General features: G+C 45.6%; 1 protein-coding gene and 1 non-coding gene across 4 annotated transcripts in view; one reads left to right on the forward strand and one right to left on the reverse strand.

The window, feature by feature from the left end:
- The window catches only part of LOC149361185 (monocarboxylate transporter 13-like), a 133,221-nt gene that overhangs the window by 48,500 nt on the left and 66,323 nt on the right, over nucleotides 1-18,398 (reverse strand). For 2 of the 3 annotated variants that reach the window (XM_089572620.1, XM_089572618.1), the window contains exon 2: nucleotides 8,728-8,879. The gene's annotated coding sequence lies outside the window, so the exon portion shown is untranslated. Of the gene's footprint in view, nucleotides 1-8,727; nucleotides 8,966-18,398 lie in introns of those variants that run through there. The other variant, XM_089572619.1, reaches the window with a different exon arrangement.
- Nucleotides 11,730-11,803, forward strand: TRNAT-GGU (transfer RNA threonine (anticodon GGU)). The gene has a single exon. It is a non-coding gene; the product is annotated as a tRNA-Thr (tRNA).

An 18,398-nucleotide genomic window follows, 5' to 3' on the forward strand; every position in this document is an offset into this window, starting at 1 on the left:
AAAATAAATTACATTGCTTAGTGAATTCAAATCAGCAGCCTTTTAGCTGTCCCGAGAAGGAAGACCAGGGGCTTACGTAAAAATCAAATAGGCACTAAAAAGGACTGGACAACGTGTGCACATATGCAAAAGTGATCGAAATCTTGTTCAATAGAGAGAATGTTGCGAGTTCGAGATGATGACTCTGACAAGAGGCTATTTTTCACGTGCCCAAAAGGCAACTGCAGTGGTCTGGAAAGTCGCCTCGCGCTCGTATCTCCCACTGCACTTACAAGTTGTGAGGCGGAGTATAAACCTCGTTGGGCTGCCTGCTGCATAAACGACAGAAGAAATCACTGCCTGAAAAAGGAAACAGGTACATACTTAAATATAAGAAAGGGCGGCAAGTTGAATCTCTGGGATGGGAAGTGCACGCAGAAGAAGCCATCTACCAAATAAGTTAATTAGCAGCATGGGGCTGCACATTCATATTGTAGCGTAAATGTACGCACACAAGGAGGAGGCGTAGTCACAGAGAGATAGCTGACAGCAGCTCAGTCGAACCAATGCAGGCCAACGGCGCACACAACACACTTCGTCCTCTTTGCGCTCTGCGCACGAGCCCTGCACTGTCTTCGTCGTGGTCCACTGACAATATTTAGCAGGTATCCGCTAGGCGCAATAAACAGTTCTTCACAAGGATTCATTGTCATTTTTCGTTTTTGAGAGGCCGTGAAGAGGCGGACCCTGTTATTTTGGGTTAATCTACTGTTCCTAATGTACCGGTACCATACGCAAGGTGCTGCACTTGGCGGAGAATGGCCCTACTTGTTAAAGAGTGGTTCTTAAAGAACAGGATGCCTATAAATACCAGCAAAGATGCCACCTTCGTTGACAGAGAACGATGCTGGAGAAAGACACCCTGTCATTGCTTTCGGGAAGAGTAAAAGGTTACTTTTTCACTTTGTGCACTCATGTACGCGTATGAGTGACCGCGAAGGCACCAACTGATTGTAATGCGCAATGAAAGTAACAGAAAAAGACAGCACCTGAGTTTTCTAAGGCAAGGATCAAATTGACACCTAGTTTAAGCTATGACATCTTTATTTTATTTATTTATTTGATATACTGCCAGTCTCTGGTTGCGGCCTTGTATAATACAGGGTAAAGGATAACATTTCTAAAAGCGGCTGTGCAAAGGACAAGAATAATCTTGACAATTCATAGCACAGAAAAACTGAAGAGAAGTTTGACAGATTTCCGCAAGCAATCCAAAAAAGAAAGGCATGCTAGTTCAGAAACATAAACATAATATAAACATGGGCACAACACATCGCATACTCCTTGAAATTGACAAAATTAAAAAAAAACACAACTCCAGTTTTAAAACGCGCCTTCTAGTTCAGAACAAAAATGCGAAAATGAATCAGCGTTAGTTATAGATGCGTATGGATGGTTCCATTCTCTTGTTGCTAGCGGGAAGAAAGAATCTTTGAAAGTGTTACTGTGATAAGGATAGTGGTTAGCGTATACGCGTGCTGGTTTCTTAATGCACGTTTTTGTGACAGTGAAGTGTACTTTGATGAATCAATCTTAAAAGTTTGGTTTGGTTTGGTTTATGGGGTTTAACGTTCCAAAGCGACTAAGGCTATGAGAGACGCCGTAGTGGAGGCCTCCGGAAATTTCGACCACCTGGGGTTCTTTAACATGCACTGACATCGCACATTAGACGAGCCTCCAGAATTTCCCCTCCAAAGAAATTCTAGCCGCCGCGGCCGGGATCGAACCCGCGTCTTTTGGGTCAGCAGCCGAGCACCATAGCCGCTGAGCCACCGCGGCGGCCGATCTTAAAAGTGTTATTAAGGAGCTGATAAAGGAATTTTAGTCACACGCGCTTTGCCCTTGTTGATAGTGTTTCGAACCCGGAGATTACAGCTAAAGGATTTGCCGGGCCAGTTAGTTCATTTCTGAAAAAAAAAAGATTTAGCTGCGCGAAAAGGTTAAGACACAAGAGAGACACATTCACGACACTTAGAAGCGCAGACCGCTTCCATGGCTTTTGCTTCGAACATTCCTCTAGGCAAGACGACGAAGCCTGCTTCTTTATCAGCTTCTAGTATAGTAAGCTGATTGCTTCTCAAAAATTTTTCAACTTTCTGAATGGGAGGCTTCAAAAAGGTTCTATCACTTATATGACGGTAGACGCAATCTACTCCGTCTCCGGCGGTTCGCTCCTTCTCACGTTGAGCCACTTTTTCACCGAGTTCATGTACCATGCCGAGCAGCCAAGACCGGGAGCTGGGTGGTTCATAGCAGTATTTGGGGCCGTTTTCTAAAATCCTTCTACTAGAATACTATACCACTAGATTACTATACTACAACTACTAGATTACTATACTAGAATCTGATAAAGAAGGAGGCTTCGTCGTCTTGCCTAGAGGAATGTTCGAAGCAAAAGCCATGGAAGCGGTCTGCGCTTCTAAGTGTCGTGAATGTGTCTCTCTTTTGTCTTAAACCTTTCGCGCAGTTAAATATTTTTTCACAAACGAACCAACTATCCCGGCATATCCTTTTGCAACATATTTCTAGTACCACGGGCTCTTTCCTTTCTTCCCAAGCAAGACCGGATGCGGCGATCTCTTGTGCAAGTTTTATTGCGGTAGTTACATGTCAGTCCCGGTTCTTGTCCTTCTGTCTAAGGAAAAAATTCGTCCCGATGCATGTTCTTCTTCTCTTCGGCTTCATTGGTACGTCGTGGGCACACAAGAAGGATTTTCAAGATCATGAAATCTGAAGCGTGGTGACAAGTGCGTCTGTTAAGAGACTGGATGAAGATCTTCCTTCACGATACTTCAGACTGGCAGACATCAGCCGCAAGGTACAAGCAACATCTCCGACTGGCAGCACGTTCTACAGAATTTCTGTGGCAGCAAGTACTGCTCAAGCTTCCGTCTACACGGCATCAAGAACCGACTTCCAACTCGGTCACGGCACTGGGCAATGTGGGGATTCCCGGAAAAATTAGAAGGATTTTAGAAAACGGCTCGAAATACTGCTATGAACCACCCAGCTCCCGGTCTCGGCTGCTCGGCATGGTACAGTCGTGAAAAATATGAGTGGGGAACACAGTTGGAGCATTCATTTATTGATTACTCCGTTATTATTTGTGACAAGCGCAGTTTTTCTCTCTCTTTAACTAGTTTTCGTCTGCGCCTACAATATCCCAATGTCGTTGTGCAATTTAGTAGAGAAATAACCAAGAAATTTGCAATTTTCTGCGTGAAGTTTGTTCCCTCTCATATTTTTCACGACTGTACATGAACTCGGTGAAAAAGTGGCACAACGTGAGAAGGAGCCAATTGTCGGAGACGGAGTAGATTGCGTCTACCGTCATATAAGTGATAGAACCTTTCTGAGCCTCCCATTCAGAAAGTTGAAAAATTTTTGAAAACCAATCATTCTTACTAAACTAGAATCTTATAGAGAAGGAGGCTTCGTCGTCTTGCCTAGAGGAGTGTTCGAAGCAAAAGCCATGGAAGCGTTCGGCGCTTCTAAGTGTCGTGAATGTGTCTCTCTTGTGTCTTAACCCCTTCGCGCAGTTAAATCTTTTTTTCGCATATTACAGCTAGTTGTGTAGGTGAGTCAGTTTTTTGTACCTGTTGTTAATAAATCTCACTTCTCAATCTCAATTCTTTCAACTTGTGAAATATTGGTTACAGACTGAGGAAACCAAACAGTGTTAGCATATTCTAGAACAGGTCTGACAAACGTTTTATAAGCTAAATGTTTAGTTTCTGTTGGCGCAAGACGAAGACACCTTTGAAGAAAAAAACAGCTTTCGTAATGCATCTGAAGTGATGTTGTCGATGTGTTTGCCCTATCTAAGATCGTTAGTTAATGTAACTCCTAAGTATTTGTGTTCGTTGACGAAGGCCAGTGGAGTACCATTGATGTTATACAAGAAATTTCATGGTTGTTTTTTTCTAGTTACTGCAATTGCTACAGATTTCACCTTCTTAGTTGACATTTGCCAGTCATTACACCAGTCCGAAAGTTTTTGCAGTGATCTGTTAAGTATGGCATGATCTTCATGGCTTCTGATTTCTCTGTAAATTATACACTCGTCTGCAAAGAGTTTGATGTTACAGGTAATGTCGGTGGTAATGTCGTTAATAAATATAAGAAACAACAGTGGCCCAAGTACAGAGCTTTGAGGAACTCCGGATGTCACTGGTACCGTTTCAGATTGAATGTTATTATAAAAAACGAGTTCGGAACGTTGCTGCAAGACATCTTCAATCCAAGCCAAAAGTTCCCCATCACCGATGTAACCCCGTAGTTTTACGATTAGTTTGGAATGGCATACGCAATCGAAGGCTTTAGCAAAGTCGAGTATTATGATGTCAGTTTGGCTGTTACTGTCAATACTTAAAGGTAGGTAATGCACAACTTCCGTTCCCACCGGCGGTGTGGGGTTGTTTTTTCTTCTGCTTTTCTAATCAATTAGCTTTAAGCGATTACATATTCAGTAATATTATAAATTGATCAACACCACAAAATAAATAAATGAAAAATCCCCTGTGCCCCTTGGTTTCTGTGGCTGTTGGCTTCTCTCATATTTATAACGAGCCCCTCATTCCCGTTTCCTTGTCTGCTTAATTGCTTAACGAGGGCCTAGGTTCTGGCAGCCTTGATGCCTTAGGAAGCATAAGAGGGTTCTCACACAGCTCCCACCCTCGCCGTTCGATGACGTTCTACGTCACATCAGCAGTAACTCAGTACGTGCTACGTCCGCCGCTTAAGAACGTGGGTGGCGCTGGTGAACACACCAAAGGTTCGGTTATTTGTAAACATAAATACCCCCAAAAGCAGAAGGTTTGACAGCCGTCGCCGTAGCTCAGAGGTAGAGCACCGGACGCGTAATTCGGAGGTCGTGGGTTCGGATCCCACCGGCGGCATGTGGTTGTTTTTTTCTTCTGCTTTTCTAATCAATTAGCTTTAAGCGATTACATATTCAGTAATATTATAAATTGATCAACACCACAAAATAAATAAATTAAAAATCCCCTGTGCCCCTTGGTTTCTGTGGCTGTTGGCTTCTCTCATATTCAGTTAATTCAGTCACTTTTGGTAAGTCGCGGTGAAATCCATGCTGATGAGGCGATAATAAGTTGTTGTGCTCTAGAAACTCTGTTACGTGCTTTGAAATTATATGTTCTAGTAGTTTACATGCGGTACTAGTGAGTGATATAGGCCTGAAGTTCGAAAACGAAGAAGTATTGCCTGATTTATGGATCGGTAATACCTTGGCAATTTTCCAGTCCTCTGGTAGTCTGGAGGTGGCAAGAGATTTACGATAGATTAGACCTAGGTACCTGCTGCAGGGTTCAGCATATCGTTTTAAAAAAGCGTTTGGAATTTCATCTGGGCCACTTGCTTTTTTACTGTCCAGACCGAGCAGAAGATTAAAAACACCAGCGTCGGTAATGTTAAGGGGACCAATATCCGAACAACTGTATATTTTTGGTCTGGGTATTACACAGTTATCTACTGTAAAAACTGAACGAAAGTAATCATTATAAGCGTTTGCTTTTTTAATCTTTTCTTCAACTGGCAAATGAGAGGTATTTTTGTCGGTGCTAAAATGTTTCCAGAACCGTCGTGGATTATTCGTGAGGAAATTAGGAAGCGTAACCTGAAAGTACTGTTGTTTCGCCTTTGTTGCTTTTTGTTTAAAGTCTGAAATAGCATGCGCCAGTCTACTTGTTTCAAGTGCGGTAACTCCTTTGGATTTCTTGCGCTGCCTGAGCCGTTTAACTCGTCGTTTTGATTGAATAACCTCACGTGTAATCCAAGCATTCTTCGTTCTAGGGCGTTTTTTAACAGTGGCACGAAATGAGTTATACAGTGATCTACACTGTTCTTAAACATAACCCAGAGAGCATTAATATCTGTGTGAGTATTGCGTGAAAGCGCGGAAAAAGCGTGAAATTCATGTTCGAGATAGGTGAGTATGCTAGCATTGTCAGCTTTTTCAAAATTACTCACTGTTGTTAATTCGGTTCGAGGCGTGATAGTGATTCCCGGGGCTAGTACGCATATAGGAATATCATGGTCAGACATCCCTTTGATGATCTCAGTGTGTGACTGGCCCAGCGGAAATGTATGGCTGAGAAATATACGAGGGGGTACCCAAAAGAAACCGGACTTAATTTTGTTTGAACTTATTTGTTCACATTTTAAGCACAGACCTTCAACCTCCTTCAAAGTATTCCCCACTTGCAATGATACGCTTGTCGAATCTTTCATTCCATTTTTCAAAACATTGTTTAAATTCATCTTTTGTGATGCTTGACAGTGCCGCCGTCGTTTTTTTCTCCACCTCAGCAACATCAGCGAAACGCTTTCCATTCACCTATTATTTCATTCTAGGAAACAAAGAAAGTAGCACGGGGCAAGGTCGGGAGAGTATGACGGTTGAGGAATAGGGGTCATGCCATTTTTGGTCCAAAATTGTCGTAGAGACAGGGCTGTGTAAGCAGGGGCATTGCCATGATGGAAAAACCAGTCACCCGACCGCCACAAATCTGGCCGCTTCCACCGCACACTGTTGCCCAATCTTTTCAAAACATCCAATTAGAAAGCCTGGCTAACTGTCTGACCCTGCGGAACAAATTCTCAATGGACGACTCCTCTCACGTCGAAAAAACAAATCAGCATTGTTTTGACGTTTGCTTTCACCTGACGAGCTTTCTTGAGGCGAGGTGAATTTGAAGTTTTCCATTGGCATGATTGTTTCTTTGATTCAGGATTCGATTCAGGAACACTTGAGTTGTCCCCATAGCATCGTCCTTGTACGTCTTTCTTAATATTTCAAGAGTTTCCATTCAACTTTTTCCGAGCAAAAATCAGAATTTCACCGGCGCACGCTGTTCACGAAAATCAGGCATTGCAAAAACGACACTGACACAAAACAGTCGTCACTCTAAAATTCTGCCTAAACTAGTTTGACCTCCTTCAACGACGGCACTCGGCTTACTGACTCTGGAATGTTCATTCTATGCGCTCCTAGTGGCAAAACGCGGTACCACAGAAGCTTTGCCGACCAAAAAATTTAGTCCGGTTTCTTTGGGTACCCCCTCGTAAGATCAAGTATTGTTCCCGTTCTATTTCCCGTTGTATCATGCGTGCGGATTGTGCGTGATACAGTTTGGCGAAAGTTAAAGTTCAACAATAAATCGACGATCCTATAGGTTGCAAGGGAAGAGAGATGCGTATTAGTCCAATCCATCTCAGGTAGATTAAAATCACCCATGAGTATGACTCGAGTATTGGGATTGCGAATGTGACGTTGCATGAACTTTTGAATGATTGTTATGCACTCGTGCCCTGAAGAAGGGCTACGAGAAACACAACCTAGGACAATATGCGCACCATTGGCTTCCAGCTTACAAAATATGGCCTCGGCTTCTTCTACATCTGGCACGATGACAAACGAGAACTGTTGCTTTATTAATAATGGTTTGGTTTATGGGGTTTAACGTCCCAAAGCGACTAAGGCTATGAGAGACGCCGTAGTGAAGGGCTCCGGAAATTTCGACCACCTGGGGTTCTTTAACGTGCACTGACATCGCACAGTACACGGGCCTCTACAATTTCTCCTCCAAAGAAATTGTAGCCGCCGCGGCCGGGATCGAACCCGCGTCTTTTGGGTCAGCAGCCGAGCACCATAACCGCTGAGCCACCGCGGCGGCGCTTTATTAATAATGATTCGCCTGCGCCACGCGTCTGGCGATCTTTACGTATTACTTAATAGTTCGGAGGGGCGATTTCAACATCCGAGATGTTTGTCGTCAGCCACGTTTCGGTGATGCCTACTATATCGGGATCGTGCTCTAGTACCACGGTCCCGGTGTAGTAGATCAATACGTGATCTTAAGAGCGTTTATAATTTTCTAACCGTTTTCATATTGGCAGAACCGTGTACTAGGTGTGACTCCGAAAACACTGGCAATCGCAAAACCGGCAAGGCTGTAGGTATGCCACAACAGCGCAAAACAAAAGCTGCGTATTCGATGCTAAGACGCTACACTCTGGCTGGCTATATTTATATTTCAGTCCCTGAATGCTTTGTCTCCAATTTCTGCGCCCTGAAGCGAGTAGAATTCCTATTCTTACTCTTACTCTTTTTCAACACCCGGTCTCCACCTTAGCGTCGCGGGTACATTCCTTCTAGACAGTACATTGTGCGAAGGATAAATTTTTTGTCGAAGCTGCTTCTTTTCACTACCTGCTGTTGCCTGTATGACGATCCCGCCAGTACATATTTGCATAACGGCTGTGTCAAATTCCCTTCCGCTGCATCTCGTGGAGGTACAAGTACGCAGGCCGTTCACGTTGACAAGCTACCACTACGCCCCAGCTGCACACTGGCACGCCCAACAGCTGCGCGCGTCCAAACTGCAGGATCCACAGTATATGTGACGTCACGCAAGAACCTCACGTTCCGGCCTGAGGCAAGCGAGGCCTAAAAACCCGAAGGCATCAAAAAAAGGTAAAAAGAAGTGAAAAGATGTTCTGTTGCTGTGCCTCGGCAAAACATCAGTGACTTTTGAGTTGCTCGCAATTTTCCTTTTCTCGCACTTTAACGATTCGTTTCAATAAGTGAAAATATTATAGTCACTCATTACGCATACCTGTCTTCAGCCACAATTGCAAAATAAAAAAAGAAAACAGTAGCACTCTTACCTTAGGTACGAGCTGGCTACTTTTAGGACCTGATCACCGCTCGAAGAACCCGGACTGTTGCAGCAGCACTGCTAAGCATGCTTCGTGGAATCTGGTAGCCAGTCAGTGAGGGCAGCGAATTCTGGAAGAAACGGCAGAAGGACCGGGCGGACCTGTGCACGTGAAAAGAAAAGGAATGTGCCAGAGAGACGAGGAAAAAAATAAAGCTTCTGCGGTGCCATGTGCGCGGCAGGGAGAGAGATATACAAAGAAGACAGAGCGCTGACGAGCAAGCGCTGTGTTTTGATCGTTGGCCCGGCAGATAGCGGCTCCCTATCACGGCGTTAAGTGCACAACCTTAAGTACCGAGGTGCCAAATAAATGCGCACGTGCCGTAGTGCTATAAAGAATGGAAGTAGGCAAAAGATGAAATGGGCCAGAAGACTTCCAAACTTATTGACACTGCAAAGACAGCCATGAGCAGAAACCGGAGACCTCGAAACCTGTCTGTTGTTCTCGAGCGCATGAGAACAGCAACGTTGTGACGACCGTCGTTTTGCGCTGGTGTCCTATATACAACTGTCAACAAGTACCAAAAGAGTAAAAATTGGTTTTTGGGGAAGGAAACTTCGCAGTATCTGTCTCACATATCTCGGTGGACACCTGAACCACGCCGTAAGGAAAGGGATGAAGATGGAGGTGAAAGAAGAAAGAGAGAAAGAAAGAGGTGCCGTAGTAGAGGTCTCCGGAATAATTTCGACCACATGGGGATCATCGACGTGCACTGACATCGCACAGCACACGGGTGCCTTTTGCGTTCCGCCTCCATCCAAACGCCGCCGCCGTGGTCGGGTTCGAACCCGGGTACCCCAATGGAGTGACGGAACTACTGAGCCAACGCGGCGGGTCCAACAGAGTGTACCTACAGGCTTATGGGGACCGTCACACATGCTTTGTGGCTTTGAAGCGCCCTTTTTGGGCACGAGGCCGTGGTTTCTATATTATAAGTGGTTGTTGGAGAAAGGAAATGGCGCAGTAACTGCCTCACTTCTCGATGGACATCTCAACCACACCGTGACGGAAGGAAGGATGGTGGGACTGAAAGTAGGAGAGTGCAGGGTGCCGTAGTCGAGGGCTGCGGAATAATTTCGACCACCTGGAGACTTTTAACGAGCACTGACATCGCAAAGCAGACGGGTGCCTTTTATGTTTAGATGTTTAGCCTCCATCGAAACGCAACCGCCGCGGTCGGGTTCGAACACGGACACTCTGGCTCAGTAGCCGAGTGCTCTAACCACTGAGACACCGCGGTGAGTACGATAGCAGCCGCGGCGTTTGGAATACGGTGGCATGGAGATACAAGAAGTGTGTCTTCAGCAGGTGTCCAAAAACATATAAGGCTTATAGTGTGGAGGTAGCCTAGAAGGCGACCGCGGTCACATGTATTAGACGGCTGCTGGAGAGGGGATAGCGGCAGAGCAGCGGCGGCAGCGTGCAGCCGATGCCAAGGTCCCGAGCGTTCTCTAGCACGTGCCAGCGACATTTCATCCTCTCTCTTATCTCGTCACTGTTGGCCGCGCGAATCGCTGCAATAGCATCGTTGTGGGCCGTGTTAAACGGGCGTTGAGTATTTTATAAACACCTGTTGTTTGTTGAGGAGCCAGAATATACAGTATATTGGTTCATCGAAAACCACTTACTTCTCAACTGTCGACCTCCCCTCGCCGGAGCAGGTTTTGTAGGCGCTGTAATCTATCACGACTTCATATCGAGTTCATTGTGTAATAATTCTAAGCTTTATCTGTGTCTTCCCTCAAATCGTTCGCTTTATTTCGACAAGAGCAGATCCCACGAAAAGAGCAATATATGAGTCAGAAGACATCGTGATCAGTGCACTGCGCAAGAATTCGGCAGTGGCTGTCTCTTTTCTATGGCCTAAAAGGAAAACGGTAACATGGGCCCTATAGAACACAAGTATATTTGGCCACTTCCGACTTACAGCCCAGCGACCATAGCAAAAGAAAGTGAAGCTTGGAAATCCCCAAGAGCTGACCAGAAGCCGCATTTCACTTCCTGCTATAACAGCAGTCGAAACGTAGCGCGTTGGCTCCTAACGAGATCAGAGGCTCGATAACTCGCGCGGACGAATTCTTTCTGAAAGCCCTTATCGAGAATACACCGGACGACGGACACCAATTCGAAGATGCTAACGATCGATTCTGTAATATCCAATCACTTAAATGAATACCGCGAAATTCGTCATTACTGCTGATGAAGTGGTCTGACCTGACTAGTCTCAAGAGGTTGACAGCGATGAACGCCGGCCAAGGTTTCGTGTTTCCAGCCAGCTGTACTGATAAAGCTCGAATGAACTATAGTACCTTAAAATGTTACCTAGCCTAGGTGCTTCGTCAAGACCCCATGGTACTACCGCTCGATTCTCCTAAGCGGTACCGAGGAACTATCGCCCGCACAATGACGAGGCCGCGGCGAAGACGAGTCGCATCCCCGGATAGCATGACATTAGTCAAATGTTTAGGGGAATCGCCCAAGGTGGAGTAGATTTGTAATAAGGGAGTAATTACTCATTGGCATCCACCCGAGCGCAGCCATACGGCTACAAAGGAAAGCTGTATATATCTTTCCTTTGTAGCCGTATGGCTGCGCTCGGGTGGATGCCAATGAGTAATTACTCCATAATTACAAATCTACTCCACCTTGGGCGATTCCCCTAAACATTTGACCAACACTGTTCTCACTTCGAGTTATTGATCAATTCGCTCTCGCCCTACCATAAGCTTGCCGTCCTGATTAGCTCAATTGGTGTGAAGCGGTGGTCCTGGGTTCGAACCCCGGACCAGGACAAATTTTTCTTTAACTACGAAGTTTCTGAGAAAGCTGTATAGCTTTCCTTTGTAGCCGTATGGCTGCGCTCGAGTGGATGCCAATGAGTAATTACTCCCTTATTACAAATCTACTCTACCGTGGGGGATTCCCCTAAACATTTGACCAACACAGTTCCGTCCTGGTTAGCTCAATTGGTAGAGCGACTGCTCTGGTGAAGCGGTGGTCCTGGGTTCGAACCCCGGACCAGGACGGATTTTTCTTTAACAGCGAAGTTTCTGAGAAAGCTGCATAGCTTTCCTTTGTAGCCGTATGGCTGCGCTCGGGTGGATGCCAATGAGTAATTACTCCCTTATAGCATGGCATTACAATCGAATTAGCAGAACGCAACAAATATCCGCCACACACTCCGAATCTAACCCCCAGTGGGTCTCGTTGCTGCGCTTTGGCGCTCGGCTACCGTTATGTACTTGAACTATCAGGGTGAAAGTTCTAGGAAACTCGGAAAGCCATTTAGGCCCATAAGTGGCACGCCTACCTGCTGTCACATCGTATCATTGCCCAAGATTTAAAAAAAAAAACACGAGTATCAACTCCTCAGATGTGGTCTCAATCCCGCGGCTGGTAATAGAGCTATTGGCTTCGTCTGCAGCTCACGCGTCCTAGAGACTTTTGTCCCCCAGTATACATCAGTAACTCATTTGTCAAACGCTGCTCTGACTGAGTCCCACTTCTGACGGCAAGGGTATATAAAGAAAACAGGGGATTGGCTCAGAAAAATATAGACGCTGAAGCCTAGGCTATATCTGATATCCATCAAGAAATTCGGGAAGTTTCACCCAAGAAATTTAGGCAGTTCAAGTGATTTCCCGTCCAAGGTGCAACTTTAACATGTAAAATTGATTCGGTCGTAATCGACGGCACGCTGAAAGAATTAGGTCTGCGCAGGTTGGCAAAATGAGATGCTAAAATAGCTCGACTGCGCTGGTACCACTTAATAAAGCTGCACAGCAATGATGGATCATTAAATCCATGCAAGGGCACACATATATCATCAAAAGTCACCCTAAAAGTATGAATAAAGAACCACAATTAACTTGGCAAAGCTGTACATGTTGATTTTCTTTCCTTTTCACCTTTTCTCAATGATCATTTCTATGGTGCTTGCTAAACAATGGGTAAGCCGGCAAACACATATTAAGACATGTTTTTCACACTCGTGATTCAGGTTAATGACACACATTTCCTTCGGTCACACACAGAGAGCGGCGCAGCTCGAATGAAAAGAGAAATTATACGTGGTGTTACTATGGGCTTTGCATTAGTAAATCTACCGCTGATATTATATCACGTCTGAACAGCGTGTAAATCGCCGGTTTCGGCTCCGAAAAAAAAATAAAGTTCAGAAGCATTGACAGCTGCAAGACTCCGTGATACAGCGCCATTGCCGTGGGCTTCGCTTCAATGTCTCGGTCTTTTGAGCTGCTTTAGACAACGCATTCAACACACTAAATATGCAAGTGATAAATGCTGCACTCCTGTTACGCTCCAAACAGTCACAAACAGCTCCGACACGTGTGTTCCTTAGGGCACTTCTAATGTCCTCTTTACGGCAGAGGACCGATACCGCAGTACTTTACGGCAAGAGGACAACACATCACGAGCACGCAGGGAGTGTGTCGAGCGACGGCGTTTTTCGACCTTTGGCCGCTTGTTCCGCGAGTGAATCGCGTTTATTGTGTCCAAAAAAGCTACGACAAAAGAGCCAGCTTTCTCTCGGCAAAGCCAACCCGATGAAAGAATTGTGAAGAAATTGTTTGACAGGCCTGCCTTTGTTCCTCACCTTCGTCGCATAGACCTGCATTCATGGATCATGGGGATTGCATGATGCAGCCTAACTGTGGTGAGATGAATTAAAACTAACTCAGAATGCGTCGTAAAGTGCACCTAAGTGGCGACAAAGTGACTTCGGCCCTATACAGTTTGCCCTTAAGAAACTTTTGTTACGTTCCTTGGGAGATGCCATCTTCGACACGTCCTCCGATATGGGCGCTTACCCATTTAACTAGTCGCGTCCTCACGGGCACTGCTCTGCTACGACAACAAGATTATTTCGAAGCCCATCGCGTCGCTCCTGTAACAGGGGAAGTATTCCTCGGCTCTATTCCGCTCTGAAAGCCGTGGTAATACAGTGTACGTAGCGGCACGTCGACGATGGAGCCCGTGTTTGGCCGACTGACTGATCCAATGTTACTGAATGGTGTATAGCTTCCTCTCGGTACTATACTATTCTGCAGAAACAGAAGTATGTCATAGCTTCTGATAGCACAGGAATATTTCATCGGGCCAATAAAGCTTAATCCCAATTTTGTGCGGCTCATGGCTCTCTTTTTCAAGGATCGCTACAGATTAGGTGATGCGTCATTGTAGATTAACGAACTACCCATTGCTTATGTACTGCACACGTGTTTGTCGAACAAAGCACACAAGCCTATAGCATGGAATCATATGCACTCACAACCTCAGTCCAACTGTTTCCCAAGACGGCAGGAGAGAACTGAACTAAATCCTATAACTGCCTCCCGTCACTGACATCACTAACAATGTGCAACTGAAACTCAGTTCCTTCTCCCGAGTCTTAAGGTTATCAATTTAGTCTGGTTAAGTGTTGTCAAGAGGTAGTGCATTCTTATGCCGCTCCTCTGTTGTATCATTTCTTTTTACGCTTCACCGAAATATTGCTCAAACAAATGTCCTGCACGAAGCGTCATGCGCACTCTGCACAATGTAGCACTTGAGTTTGAAAAAAAGACTCCGTCCCAATCGTTACTCCTCAATGCTACCGCGTAAATGTCTAAGAGAACTGTAGTTTCTGCTTATTCATGACAATGAAATAGTCGATAATCGCGACTTCTGAATTATCTACTGTTAAAATGAAGATGCCGGGTTCAGTTGTTCAGTTGCCACACCCTCTGTAGAACGTTGAGCATGTATGTTTGCATACTGCACACCCGCACTGATCACGCAGTGCATGAAATGCTCTGATTATTCGCCGTCCAAAGAGAACATATGCCAAGATTGTGAAATCTATAAACACAATTGGTTCAAGGCCACAAAAACACCTAGATCAAAAGGGGAGTCTGTATTATGCAGCGGCTGGCCAAACCGTAGTTCGTCAGGCTCCATTACGTTTCGAAGTTCTGCTTATTTCGTTTCACTCGACCTAATGGTAAATATGGGTGGCAGGTTTTGAAAGTATAAGACGGGAGCCTTGTTGTTAGCTGTAGTACTAGTGATTTCGAAGTATTGTTAAATGCGTTATTATTATCGTAATTAACAGAATCACGACTTTCATTTTCTTTATTGCTAATGCATCAAGAATTCTGCGAACCCTGTCGAGTGGGAGATGAAACATGAAGTGATAGAAGATAATACCGATCATTTTAGTCTGCACATAGAAAAAGCTCAGGGGAACGAAAATAAGTGTGTTGTCAGGACATTTATTGAATTTTGCGACTTTGAATTGCGTAGTTCATTGCTTCTAAAAAAGTGATTTGAACAATACAACGTGTGCTTGGTGTCATTATATTCTGAAAACCAATTTATTCACCTTGTAATTCTTCCGTCACGCTATGATTAGCGTTACGCAAAGCACAATTTCGTTAGAGGAGATGAAACCGGCTTTTCAAAGCACATTTCGGTTTATGATGACCAGGTAGAAAATCACGAATGCTTGTGACAGCGGCAAACTGTGCTAAGATATGCGGAAAGTTGACTCCTGGAATCCCGAACTTTTATGTCGACGTTTTCATGCGTGATGCAGCAGCGATCCTATCCTGTCGTGTGCTACATACGAAGGTGCGAGTGACAAGCTGCCACATCCTGTCAAAGCTGCCCACAGGCACCCAGATGCATCCTGCATTGTGAACCAGCGCCCGGATTAGGTAAATGTCAGCCTCAAACAAACCACTCGCCGCTGCTCGCCATACTCTGTGTTGATTGAATCGTATTACCGCGGTCCCGAGGAAGTGCAGCGCCGTTTTCGTCTTCAGCTCACAACAGATGTACGCCCCTTAAGTTGGCAGAAGTGCCATTTGCATCGACCGTTTACCTTGGGCAGGGCGGTCGCATCTAGATGGAGGTGAAATTCTAGAGGCCCGTGTACTGTACGATGTCAGTGCACGTTGCAGAACCCCAGGTGGTCGAAATTTCCGGAGCCCTCCACTACGGCGTCCATCATAGCCTGAGTCGCTTTGGGACGGTAAACCCCATAAACCAAACCTATCTTCGGCAGGGACGGTTCCTAGTTCCTATGGGACGTTAACCCCAATAAACCTAAACCTATCTTCGACAGCGACGGTTCCTAGATGGCGGTAGCGCACCGAATGTCCAAAGAAACCCGAGGAGCAGAAAAACAGTCTATGTAAATGGCGAGCTTAACTAAGCGCGGAAAGCGTTAGCATAGGTTTCACATTTGTCGCAGCTTCTATTGCAACTTCTGTGCATATTTGCCTTTCTTTGCAATTTTCGGTCAATAAATCTCCATATTGGGACGCTTTCTACAGTATCAAGTATTCGCTACGCTTTCACGGTGCCAAAGTTTGCATAAATCACATTTTCTTAGGGTTTTGCTATTTCGATTATGTCTAGGTTGCTGTCGAGACCCTATATTGCTCAAAACCCGCTAGGGATAGTGCGATGACGTAACAGTGTCACACAACCTCTCTGGCCCAGTCTTTAATTGAACTGCTACGATGGACAGGTTGCAATGACTTCATAAGGTCACGTAACCATTTCGACCAGTCACGGTGGCCCATAAGGGCAAGATGTGATTACGTCACAAGGTAACGTGACCTCTCTGACTATTCGACGAATTTCGTGCCACCGACATCGCCTTGGTCGTGGTGTGACAACCCTAATGCTATGCATTATTACCCGGGTGCTGCTCACCGTAATTTTCAAACCACTGCAGGAAGGGAGCGGTGACGTTTAGCTGCCCGACGAGCACAAAGAAAACGCCGACTGACTACAGCAAGCGGAAACTGCTGGGAGCTGACCGCTGCCTCTCGAGCTAGCTCAGTGAGTGCCATATTAAGGCGAAAGCCTTTAATGCCTAATACTGTCGTGGTCAAGGAATGTTAGCAAATCTGTGCGCGTTTCGGCGTCACTTACTTTAAAGAAAAAGCTGTGTCGAGGCTGGGAATCGAACCAGGGCCTTTAGCATTTTGAAGTGGAGACGCTACCACTCCACCACGAAAGCTTTTTTTTTTCTTTATTGCTCCACCACGAAAGCTCCAGGTTAGAGCATGAATAAAGGCGCGTCTAGTGGGTGCATAGGCTTCATGAATAAAATAAAAGAAATACAAAATAGCAAAAGAAACAAAAATAAGAGAACAATAAAGAAAGAAAGAATAAAATATGAAAAGTAAAAAGAAACAGTGCGCCAGGAAACGATTTCGCCTTGCAGTACTTTACAGAGCCAAGTGCCCCCTGAATTTTTTGTTTCGGCGGGAACAGTTGGCCCCTCCCACAGTAAGCGGATCTTCCGCAATCCGATGACACAGCTGACACGAGGCCGCTGCGATGGCGCGGCCTAAAATAGCATCGAATTGTGTAGAAGCAGAAGGCTAAAATAAGACAGAACTGCGGAGAGGTCGATGGTGGGAGGCAGTCTTCGCGGGACGCCAAAGCGTTCGCCCGGCTTGACGCCATAGCTGCCGCGCAGCTTACGATGCCCGAAAGAAGAACGAACAGCCAGAGTTGGCGCGATGCCAGAACATGCGAACGGCGTAGCGACTAAGAGGAGCAGGTGCTTGCGCTGCGTGCGCACGACACAGCTGCAATTCTGCTAGTGCTGTGACCGACGAAGCACTCGCCCGCCGGCGCGCTCAACAGGCTCAAAAGTCATCGTCGCGGAGGAGACCTTGCCGCGCGCGAAAGCATAAGAGAAAAAAGAAATTAAAAATATCGCGCGTCTTTACTGTACGTACTGCAGAGTCCGCCAACAACAACGTACACTTAGCACAGCACAGAACGCCTGTGTTTACTGCAGCTGCGCTGCGCTATGCAAGACAGCACAGCGCGGTGCCCCGTAAACCGGCTGTCACCGGAAAATTATGTCCTAAGCAGCGAAGCTTAGCATATGGCCTTTTTTTTTTTACTTCGTTGGCCCACGCACATGAGTCAGGGTTGCTTTCTGTTGCTCAAAGTGTTGCTCAAAGTTAACTTCAAAGTTAATTGCTATGATAATAATAGTTATTATTATATCACTAGTGTTCTGCTCTTATGACTTACGCATCACAGGTTTAATATGTGCTCTCTCCGACTGTTTCTGGCGGCATACTGCGACAAAAACTAATTATGTTGGGATTTAGAGCACATTAAGAGGTAAAGCTATAATGCGCGAAAAAAAAAGCTATTTGTTCATTTCTTCGCGTCATGGTCGGAGGCGTGAAATCACAGGTTATCTGGACGTGATCGGTCTCGCACGCTGACCGGGAACGAGCACTTCAGTTTCGGTGAAGTTTTACGCAGTTCTAACGCCGGTTCAGGAACTGGGCGTCCAGAACGACTAACTGAAGATCGGTGATGCATCTAGCATTAGCGTGGCGATGCAAAGAACGGACGCATTGTGGGCGCTGCTGTGTAAACTAGCTGACTTCCCGTAGTAAGCGTCCAAAGGGAATACTTGGTACGTGCCCTTACTTAATATGATATTGCGCATGCGCCCAAGCTGTAATCCCATACCTGCTTTCTCTTCTGCATCCCAATACATGCACAACCTGACAAAGTAAATGACAGACTTGCCAGTCGCATTTCTATCTGATGATGTCTGCTTGCGCTGCGAC

The sequence above is a fragment of the Amblyomma mixtum genome, chromosome 2, assembly GCF_055824585.1.
Source record: "Amblyomma mixtum isolate Tamu chromosome 2, ASM5582458v1, whole genome shotgun sequence".
In the NCBI taxonomy this organism is placed as follows: domain Eukaryota; kingdom Metazoa; phylum Arthropoda; class Arachnida; order Ixodida; family Ixodidae; genus Amblyomma; species Amblyomma mixtum.